The sequence below is a fragment of the Tamandua tetradactyla genome, chromosome 9 (genome assembly GCF_023851605.1).
Source record: "Tamandua tetradactyla isolate mTamTet1 chromosome 9, mTamTet1.pri, whole genome shotgun sequence".
In the NCBI taxonomy this organism is placed as follows: domain Eukaryota; kingdom Metazoa; phylum Chordata; class Mammalia; order Pilosa; family Myrmecophagidae; genus Tamandua; species Tamandua tetradactyla.
The window spans coordinates 77,332,466-77,344,094 of NC_135335.1; the positions used below are offsets into that span (position 1 = coordinate 77,332,466).

The 11,629-nt window shown below is 39.6% G+C and overlaps 1 pseudogene; it reads left to right on the forward strand.

Moving 5' to 3' along the window:
• The first annotated feature begins 2,949 nt into the window (after positions 1-2,949).
• LOC143645734 (uncharacterized) lies at positions 2,950-6,799 on the forward strand (annotated as a pseudogene).
• Positions 6,800-11,629: the final 4,830 nt, after the last annotated feature.

Genomic DNA, 11,629 nt, shown 5'->3' on the forward strand with positions numbered 1-11,629 from the left:
CTCACACATTCATTCTGTTTTTTCTTTGGGTGTAAAAGAGCCTCTGGTAGACAGCATATCAATAGATCCTGTTTTTTTTAATTACATTTGGCCAATCCATGCCTTTTGACTGGGGCATTTAGTCCATTAACATTGAATGTTATTATTGTAAAGGTAGTTCTTTCTTCATACCATTTTTATCTTTTGGATTTTATCTGTCATATTTTTCTTTCTCTCGTTTTACCTGGTTAGTTACCCTTACTGCTAATCTTCATTTCTACACTCTTTGATTCTCCCATCTTTTCCTATCTGCCTGTAGCTCTGCATTTAGTATTTCTTATAGAGCAGGTCTCTTGTTCACAAACTCTCTCAGTGTCTGTTTATCTTTAAATATTTTAAACTCTCACTCATTTTTGAAGGATAGTTTTGCCAGATATGGAATTTTTGGTTAGCAAATTTTCTTTCGGTCTCTTAAATATATCATACCACTGTCTTCTTCCCTTCATGCGTTCTGCTGAGTGATCTGCCCTTAATCTTATTGAACTTCCCTTGTATGTGATGGATAACTTTTCTCTTGCTGTTTTCAGAGTTCTCTCTATGCCTTTGACACTTTAGAATGTGATTAATATCCTGGAATAGTTAGGTTTGGATCTTTTCTGTTTGGGATATGCTGCATGCGATGGTTAAGTTCTGGTGTCAACTTGGTCCAGTGATTATGCCCAGTTTTTGGTCAGGTAAGCAGTGACTATATTTCATAGCTGACTGATAAACCAGGAGGTTGTTTATTAAATCATTAGTCAGTTGATTTACACCTATGGCTGATACATCTGCATTCACCTAAGGTGTGTCTGCTACAATGACATAATACAATCAGTTGAATGTTTTTAAGGAAGAATAGACTCTTTCTCTACTTCTTCAGGCAGTGAGCCTCTACTGTGGAGTTCATCCAGACCCTTCATTGGAGCTGTCAGCTTCACAGCCTGTCCTACAGATTTTGACTCTTCCATTTCCATGGTTGCATGAGACACTTTTATAGATCTCATATTACAAATCTATCCTGTAGGTTCTGTTTCTCTAGAGAACACTGAATAACACATGTTGGTACCAGGAGTGGCTCTTGAGAAACATAACCTTAAAAGATGTTTTTTTTTTACAATTGCTTTTCAACTCTGACTAGCCCCAGAGGCACTAATGACCCTGTTTCCAATAATCAAGATGGCACTGACAGTCAATTGGGTGAAGTGGAAAAAAGGGGTACTCAAAATGTCACCATAGATTCTGCTAGTTGTATACTTATACAAGGCAAGGCTCTAGGTGAGAATGTTTTGACACTTTATGAAGCTTTGTGGAATTAAGAATGTTGATGTTGGTTGGTTTATGTTGGACAGGCTTGATACAGTGTTAAGGGAAAAAGAGGATCTGAAGCCTATAAATTTGCACCTTAAGCACCATATGAATGTTGTTAAAGTTTCCATGTGAAAATCTTATTTCCTGTGGTGGCAACCTAAGAGCTCTGAAAACCAGACATGAAACCTCGTTGTGTGAATAGCAGTCTTACATCATAAACTAAAATCTCAACCATGCAGGTTGTCTGTTGTTAAAGTAAGGGCTTTGATTGAAAAAAAAAATGTGATCCTGAAGCACAGAGTGGGAATATAAGACTTAATGATGATGGCAATGGGGAGACAGAATCCCTGAAATCTGCTGAGGCTTTGCTACATAGATGTAATGGACTGCCCTAAGGAAAGAGTTTCCTGATTTCCAGCCTGCATTGAGACACAGCTTTCTAACATCCAGTCTCCTGAGAAGAGTCTGCCATCCAACCTCCATGTAAGGAGGTTAACCCTTCAGTACCTGCTAACCATGTAACCTACCTCCCCTGGAGAAACAGCCTTCACTCCTCTTTCTGGGGTGAATAATCCTATTTCACCAGATGAAACTGCAACAGAATGTCTTGGGGTGATTGGCTTGAAAGGCACATCTATTTCTTTTCGTGACCCACCTTCACCAACCCTCTTTTATTCAAGACCTATAAATAGACTAAAGTCCTGACAAGCCCTGAAAGGTGAGGTGTAAAGTGTAACTCATGAGGAGGTACACTGCACTCTAAAATAACTGCATGAGTTTTCTAATCTATATAGACAGAAATCAGGGGAATATGTGGAGGAATGGATATTAAGGATGTGGGATAATGGTGGGAGGAATATAAATTTGGATCCATTTGAGTTTATTGATACAGGCCCACTAAGCAAAGATTCTCCATTCAATGTTGTAGTTCAATGGATTATAAAGGATATTAACAGTTTGGTTGATTGGCTGAAACATGGGTCAAAATATGGCCAACATTACCTGAGGTTGAAATGTCAGAACTACCTTGGTATAATGTAGATGAGGGAATTCAGAGGCTTAGAGAGATTGGAATGTCAGAGTGAATTTTCATGAGAGACTTGCTCACACATCCCAGGAATATCCAGAGGACACATCTTTCACCAGAAACTTGAGAAGTGAATTCATGAGACTACCTCCATCATCCCTGAAGAGCTCTCTAGTCATCTCTCCCTGTGGATCAGATATAACTGTGGAAATTGCTGTCACTGAGTTGTAACCTTTAAACACAATGGCGGTATCTGATCCTGAATTGGCGGAAGCCATGTGGTGACAGTTAATCACCATAGATAAAGTGGGCATGACCACTGTAATGGACAGCAGAGTCAAAACAGCAGTCCAAATAATCCTACTTGCAGAGATTTGTGGCACTGGTTACTAGATCGTGGAGTTGTAGAAGAAAAATAGGTGGGCAGTCTACTAGATACTTTTTTGAGCTGTATAAGCAGAATTCCAGGTCAGATGAACAGAAATCTAACTTGAATTACACAAATGGAGAGTCATTCCTCCTTAATCAATTCCCAGACTTGATACAGTTTACAGACCCAGAGCCCATTGAATGAGGCTGGGTACCCTTGGGGAAAGATGTTTTTACACTGCCCAAAATTTACACTAATAACTTTTCTTGCCACCTTCCCCAAGGAAGGCTTATGGCCTTTTACCAGGGTGACTGTGCACTGGGGAAGAGGAAATGATCAGAAATTTGGAGGGTTATTTGACACTGGCTCAGATATTACACTAATTCCAAGAGACCCAAAATGATTCTCTGGTCTACAAGTAGGCTTATAGAGGTCAGCTGTTTGATGGAGTTTTAGCTCAGGACCATCTCACAGTGGGTCAAATCAGTCCCTAGAACCATTCTTCAGTCATTTCCTCAGTTCCAGAATGCATAATTGGAATCGACATACTCAGCAACTGACAGAATCCCTACATTGGTTCTCTGAGTCATGAAGTGAGGGCTGTTATGGTAGGAAAGGTGAAGTGGAAGCCACAAGAACTGTCCCTAGCTCACAAAGTAGTGTATTAGAAGCAATTCTGTATTCCTGGAGGGATTGCAAAGATCAGTGCCATTTTTAAGGACTTGAAGAGTGAATTGGTGGTAATTCCCATCAGATCCCTAATCAACTCTTCTATTTGGTCTGTGCAGAAAACATGGAACATGGAGGATGACAGTGAGTTATCATAAACTTAACCAGATGGTGACTCTAGTTGTACCTGCTGTTCCAGATGTAGTATCATTACCTGAGCAATTTAACACACTACCTGGTAACTGGTACACAGCTATTGATCTGGCATATGCTTTTTTTCACAATAGCTGTCAGCAAGAACCACCAGAAGCAGTTATCATTCAGCTGGTAAGACTAGCCGTATACCTTCACTGAACTGCCTCAGAGGTATATCAGTCTTCACCCTATGTCACTATCTTTTCCACAGAGATCTTGATCTTTCTTTCTCCCACAAGACATCACATGGGCCCATTATGTTGATTGTTTCACGGTTTTTGGACCCAGTGAACAAGAAGTAGCAACTACTCTAGACTTATTGGTAAGGCATTTGTGTTTCAGGGAATGGGCAATAAATCCAACAAAAATACAGGAGCCTCCCAGCTCAATGAAATTTTTAGTGGTGTGGGGCATGTTGAGATATCCCTACTAAGGCAAAGGATAAGATTTTCATGTGGACCCTCCTATGACCCTCCTATGACCAAAGAAAGAGGCACCATGCCTAGTTGGCCTCTAGATTTTGGAAGCAACATATTCCTCATTTGGGTGTGCTACTTTGGCCCAATTATCAAGTGACAAGAAAAGCTGCTGGTTTTGAGTGGAGATCAAAACAAGACGAGGCTCTGTGACATATCCATGCTGCTGTGCAAGCTGCCCTGACACTTGGGTTATATGTTCCAGCAGATCCAATGGTGCTGGAAGTATCAGTGGCAAATAAGGATGTTCTCTCAAACCTTTGGCAGGACTCTACAAGAGAATCACAATGTAGATCCTTAAAATTTTGGAGCAAAGCCTTACCATCTACTGCAAATAAGTACTCTCCTGTTGAGAAACAGTATTTAGCTTGCTACAGGGCCTTAGTAGAAACTGAATGTGTAATCATGAGTCACCAATTTGCCATGAGAGCAAAGTTGTCTATCATGAGCTGGATATTGTCTGACACAACAAGCCATGAAGTTGGGCATGCACAGCAACACTCCATCATAAAATGGAAATGGTGTGTTATAGACATGGTTGGAGCAGTTCCTGAAGGCACAAGGAAGTTACATGGAGAAGTGGCTCAAATGTCTGTGGTCCCCACTCCTGCTACATTACTTCCTCTTTCTCAGACCAGAATGATGGTCTCTTGTGGAGTTCCTTATGGTCAGTTAACTGAGGAAGACAAAACTCAGGCCATGTTTACAGATGGTTCTCCAAAAATGCAGGGGCCACTGAGAACTGGACAGCTGCAGCTCTATAAGTCCATTCTGGGATGTCCTTAAAGGACAGTGGTGATGGGAAATCCTCCCAGTGTGTGAAATTTGAAACAGTGCACCTGGCTGTTCATTTTTCTTAGAAGAAAGGGTAAGAGGTATATTTTTATACTGACTCATGGGCTGTTAGGAATAGTCAGGGACTTGGAAGGATCATGATTAGATAATTGGTGACAAAGAAGCCTGGGGAAGACAAACATGGATAGACCTTTCTAAATGGAAAACGAACATGAAAATATTCATGTCCCATGTACAGACTCACCAGAGGGTGACTTCAGCAAAGGAAAGTTTTAATAATCAAGTAAATACGATGGCCATTCTGTAGATACAAGTCATCCTCTTTCCCCAGTCACCCCTGCCACTGCACAATGGGCTCACGAACAAAGCGGACATGGTGGTAGGGATGGCGGTTATACATGAGCTCAGCAAACATGGACTTCTATTCACCAAGGCTGACCTGGCTATGGCCACTGCACAATCTATCCACAGCATGGACCCACAAATAGTCCCAGATATGTCACCATTCCCTGAGCTGATCAACCTGTTACCTGGTGGCAGGTTGATTACATTGGACCATTTCCATCATGGAAGGACAGTGATTTGTTCTAACTGGAATAGACACATGTGGGTTTGCACTCCCTGCATGCAATACTTTTACAAAAACTACCATACAAATACTTATAGAAAGCCTTATCCACCGTCAAGGTATTTCACACAGCATTGCTTCTGATCAACAAACTCACTTCAGGAACTGAAGTGCAGGAATGGGTACATGCTCATGGAATTATCTCATCTTACCTTGTTCCCAATCATCTAGAGGCAGCTGGATTGACAGACTGTTGGAATGGTCATTTGAACACCCAATTATGGTGTCATCTAGGGGGCAAGAACTTGTAGGACTGGGGCAATGTATTCTAGGAGGCTGTTTATGGTCTGAATCAGTGTTCACTCCATGATATTGTTTCTCCCATAGCTGGTATTCATGCGAAAGGGCATCACTTCTCCCTTCAACTGATGAGGCTATATCATTGTGGGAGAAAAACCTTAGGTGATCACAGATATAATCAGCCACAGATGAAATCAATGGACTGATTATTTAATACACCAGCCTTCCAATTTATCAACCAACCATGAAATATCCTTGCAGCAGCAGTCAGGCCAGTATTCATGGGTCTATGAACCAAGGAGCAGAAATGGGAATAGAATTACTCACTATGACACCTAGTGATGCACTAGGAAAATATTTGCTTCCTGTCCCTGCAACTTTAAGCTCTACTGGTCTACAGGTCTTTATTCCAAAAGTAGGACTGCTCCTTGTTGTGCAAGAGGCACAACAATTATTCCATTAAACTGGAAGTTAAAATTGCCACCTGGTCATGAAGGACTTCTCATGCCACTGACTCAGCAGGAATGAAAGGGGATTACTGTTCTGTCTGAGATGAAAGGGGATTACTGTTCTGTCTGGGGTGATTGATCTTGACTATGAAGGGGAAACAGGACTGCAACTACACAAGGAAGAAAAAGAAGTGCTTTCCTGCAGTACAGGATATCCCCATAAGGCATCATTTAGTACCACCATGCTCTGTAATTAAAGTCAATGGAAAAGTGCAACACCCAATCCAAACAGGACTATTAATCTCATGATTGGTCCAGAAATCTCAGGAATGAAAGTTCAGGTCATCCCACCTGGCAAAGAACTACAGTCAGCTGAACTGCTTGCTGAAGGTAAAGGAGAGATGGAATGGATAGTAGAAGAACATAGTGATAAATATGAACCTTTTTTTCTTTTTTTGCATGAGTAGGCACCTGAAATTGAACCCGGGTGTCTGGCATGGCAGGCAAGAACTCTACCTGCTAAGCCACCATGGCCCACACCATAAATATGAACTTTGATTGCATGACCAGTTACAGCAACAAGGGCTGCAATTGTATGAATATTTTCTCCTTGTTTTGTTATGAATATGTTTGCATTTGTACATAAGCAAATATCTTGTTTTCTTCTTTATGATGTAAGTTGTGTGGGTCATATTATACTATTTAAGTCATTGGATATAAAGTTTAAGATCGAATGTTACCTAAGGACTTGCACCCTGTCCTGGGAAGATGTAGTGCCTTTCTGGTTGTACACAGGACAGTTGAGTATTATTAGGTGAAACATATGTCTATTATTGTTTACTATTTGGAAATTAAACAGTTTTCAAGTCGATGTGCACAGTTGGCAAGAGGTGGTCTCTGATGGGTAAATTATGGTATCAACTTGGCCAAATGATTATGCCCATTTTCTGGTCATATAAGCACTGGCCTGACTGCTGCTGCAAAGATATTTCATGGTTGGTTGATAAACTGGAAGGCTGGTGTATTAAATAATCAGTCCATTGATTTCATCTGTGGCTGATTATATCTGTGATCACCTAAAGTTTGTCTCCCACAATGATATAGCCTCATCAGTTGAAGGTTTTTAAGGGAGAAGAGATGCCCTCTTGCAGTTTTTTTAGGCAGCAAGTGTCTCTTGTGTATTTGGTCCAGATCTTTCATCTAAGCCACTGGTTTCACAGCCTGCCTTATAGATTTTGGACTCCTCCATTCTCTGGTTGCATGAGACGTCTTTATAAATCTCTCCTGCTGGCTCTGTTACCTAACTAACACACTGCACTTCTTGGATCTGTAATTTTATGTCTTTAATGAGCATTGGGAAATTTTCAGTGATTATATCTTCCATTATTCTTTCTGCCCCCTTTCCCTTCTCTTCTTCTGGAACACCCATAACATATATATTCATGTGCTTCAGGTTTTCCTTCAATTTCCTGAGCCACTGCTCATATTTTTCCATTATTTTCCCTATCTGTTTTTTGTGTGTAAGATTTCAGATGACCTGTACTCTACTTACCAGTCCTTTTTTCTGCCTCTTCAAATCTGTCATTGTACATCTCCATTGTGTTTTTCATTTCTTCTATTGTTCCTTTCATTCCTGTAAGTTCTCCATTTGTTTTTTCACACTTTCAAATTATTTTATATGGTCCCCTAGTGTCTTCTTTATATCCTTCATCTGTTTTGTCATACTTTCCTTCATCTTGTTAATTTGATTTTTCATGTAATTTAAAAAATTTGCTTGAAAATCCTTAATTATTTGTTTCAACTCCTGTATCTCAGTTGATAGTTTATTCTCTTGGTTGGGTCAAATCATGTTTCCTGATATGAGTCATGAATTTCTGCTGGTGTCTAGGCATCTAAATTTCTTGATTCATTTATTTTGTAGGCAATTTGCCCTCTTATACATATGGTTTTCTTACTGGTTAGTTTTCTTCTCTATCTGTTTGTCTCTATTGCTATCCAGTTGTATATTGTTTCTGCCCCCAGTCTTCCTACAAAACCAGACACCTGCACTAGCCTGTCTCAGGGATGGCGATCTGCCATGGGTGCCACAGCAAGGTCTCTGTTTGTGGGTAAAACAAGTCTTCTGGCTCTAAGTGGTGCTCTGTTTTTCACTGTCCCAGGGGACCTGGCTTTGTCTAAAGTCATTATTTTAACATTTTATAGTCTATATTTCTCAGTCAAAACAGGGGCATGTTCCCATACACTGGATCTAGACCAACTCCAGGGTGTCTTAGATATTTTTCTGGTATGTCTCTGAAAAAGCTCTTCAATTTCTTGACACTTTCTGGTCTGTCCCATACATGCTGGTGTTTGATAACTGAATCCTCCTCAGACTCTGGTTGTCTTATAGCCCAGGCTTCACCTTATGTGATCAGGGGGGTCTGGAACTGTGGAGTTCTGTGCCCTCCTTTTACTGGCCGAAATCTGGCTCAATGTGGGGGTTGTATCCCCCACTTCATTTGTGGCAATGGATCCAGGAAGCTGACCTTGATTTCAGCTGACCCCCAGATGGGGAAGGGGGACCACCTGCTGTTGTTTCCCTCAGAGGTGGAGAAAGGGCTTTGGATCCAGGGCTGGAAATACAGGCTCAGTCCACATTTTCTCAAATTCTTTCCCCCTCACTGACCTGGGCCCTAATACCCACCCCTGTTTTCTGGGTCTCCAAACGATGGGGTCTGTCTCATTGCTGTGAGAGTTCACATTCTGTGTTCCCAATATAACTGTTCCCAGTTACTTTTTCTGTGTCCCTCTTATGCTGGTATGAGACCCAGTGAGGTGGAAGGTAGGTAACTGGCTGATCCATTCTGGAGGTTTTCTACATGATATTTTTTCTCTTCAGTTCAGCATTTGTCAAGTTCTCTACAGATTGGAGAAGGAACTTCCTCCAGAGTTCGGGAAAATTCACAATTGTCCTTTTTGATCTTTGAATTTCTGAGGAGAGATTTTCAGTAGCTGTTTACCGTGCCATGTTGATGATGTCACCATCAAGAGAATGTCTAAATGTTCCATCTGACAGGTTCTGATTTATTTCTTTTTTATTATAATATATCTATAATCACAAATATAGCATGTTCCTGAGTTCTGTGAGTAAGTTTAGTAATAGGAATCCTTGAATCTGTAGTCACATGAGTAGAATTAAGAGTGACCCTGAGAACTTCCAAACATTTGGATAGTGTCTGAATTTAGGGCAGTTTTATGGAAAACTGTGTCTTTAATCTGTGAAGTTTGGTCCAATTGTGGGTAATCAGTGTCAGTAGTTATTGAAGACACTACTCGCTCATTGTAGAGTTTAGGGAAGGACCTTCTAAACTCTATTTTAGTGGACAAATTTATATATTTTTTTAAAATTCCGTTTTCACAAACCTAACATATATTTTTGTATTAAAATGAACAAAACTAAGGAAGAAATTAAAACACCTAGTTATACGATGAATTAATAAGGAAACATTAATAATTTAATGAAATAATTAGCAAATATTGTTAAAAGAAAATTTACAGAGAACGATGAACATAAAACTTAAAATATTTAGCTCAAAATTCACTTCTTCTTATGTCTATTTGTAATTGTTGAACATTGGTGAGTATATAATTTTAGTGTTTTGTGTGCATAAATGAAAAATGCTTCAAATTGGAGAATGTGTACACTGTGATTAAATTCTCGGTGCTCAAGGGAAATGCATACCATTGTCATCAATGTCTATTCACAAAGTCTACCTAAAATAGGATGCAAATACATGAGCTGAGAAATGTATATTTTGTTAAATTATGTAGCCAAGAAAAAAGTTGTTCTTAACAAATTATCCCAAAATTCAGTGACTTAAAACAATACATATTACTATCTCATAATTTCTAAATATTGGCAGCATTCAATTTCTGATGAGCTGTTTGATTGAGGGACTCAGTTCCCAGATGTTTATTAGCTGGGGTTCTTCACCACATGCAACATTCCTGCATGGTAGCTTGTTTTATTATAGTAAAGAGGGCAGTAGAGTCTATTAGCAGGATAGCAGTCAGGATCTTTTATCACCTAATCATCACAGAATTGACATTCAATCACCTTTGCTGAATTCTATTCATTAGAATTGAGTTATTAAGCTCATCTGACTCTCAAGGAGAGGGGTAAATGCACAAGGGAGTGAATACCGGGAGACATGAACCTTTGGGACCATTGTAAAGGACTGCTTATGATAAGGGACTTGAAAAAAATAGGGAAATACAATTAGGAAGGATGGGATCAAAAATCTCAAAATTAGCACTACCTTGATTAACTCCATATGTTGACCTCCATGTTTTCCTTTGATTTTGTATTTAGTTTTCAGTACTGTTTTTATGGTGTGATAGTTTGAAGCTGTTATATGCCCCAGAAAAGACCATGTTCTTTTAATCCATTCCTGTGGGTGCAGATCTATCGTGGATGGAAACTTTTGGTTAGCTTACTTCAATTGAGATATGACCCAGTCTATTCAAGGTGGGTCTTAATTCCTTCCTGGATTCCCCTCCCCCTTTTTTTTTTGCATGGGCAGACACTGGGAATCAAAACTGGGTCTCTGGCATGGCAGGTGAGAACTCTCCCTGCTGAGCCACCATGGTCCTTCCTGGATTCCTTTTCGATAGGGTAAAACACATAAAAATCTAAGAGATCTTAGAGAAAATCCTGAGAGAAGCTAAATGTAAAAGCCCTCAGAGAAGCTGAGAGAGCCACTGAAAGTGAAAGCTGAAAGCAATGAACCTTGGGAGAGAAAGACCAGCAGATGACAACCATGTGCCTTTCCATGTGACAGATGTATCCCAGATGCAGCAACCTTTCTGCAGACAGGGTATCCTCCTGTTGATGTCTTAATGTGGTCATTTTTATGGCCTTAGAATTATAACCTGTAAGCTAGTAAATCCCCATTGTTAAAATCCAGTCCATTTCTGGCAAATTGTGTTTTGGCAGCTTTAGCAAACCGAAAATTATGGGAAGGCTAGATCCACTTAAATAAGTGGAAAGTAATGGATATAAACAAAAATTTGAAACAATTGTATCTTACAATTGAATGAGGTGATTTCTTCTCTATCTTAAAATGTAGTGTACTGATAACTTCTTCTATTCCTAGAAACTTCTCAAAACTTCTGGACTTGTTTTGAGAAACATGTCACATGCACAGGTACTCTTATTTGATTCCATTTCTTAAGGTGATTTCCATCATTATCCATCATTTCTCCTCAGTCATATTATTCGGAAAACAATCTCGGAGTCTTGAAATAAATTCAATTCAAAATGTGACATTTGTGCCATACAAGAAAATGGCAACAAGTTTGCATCTTTGCTCACAGTACTATTGTGAGCTATTTGAAAGGTCTCAAATCTTCTTCATATAATTTTATATTTTTAGAAAATTTTCCTTTAAATATATATTTTTAAATTGGGAATTG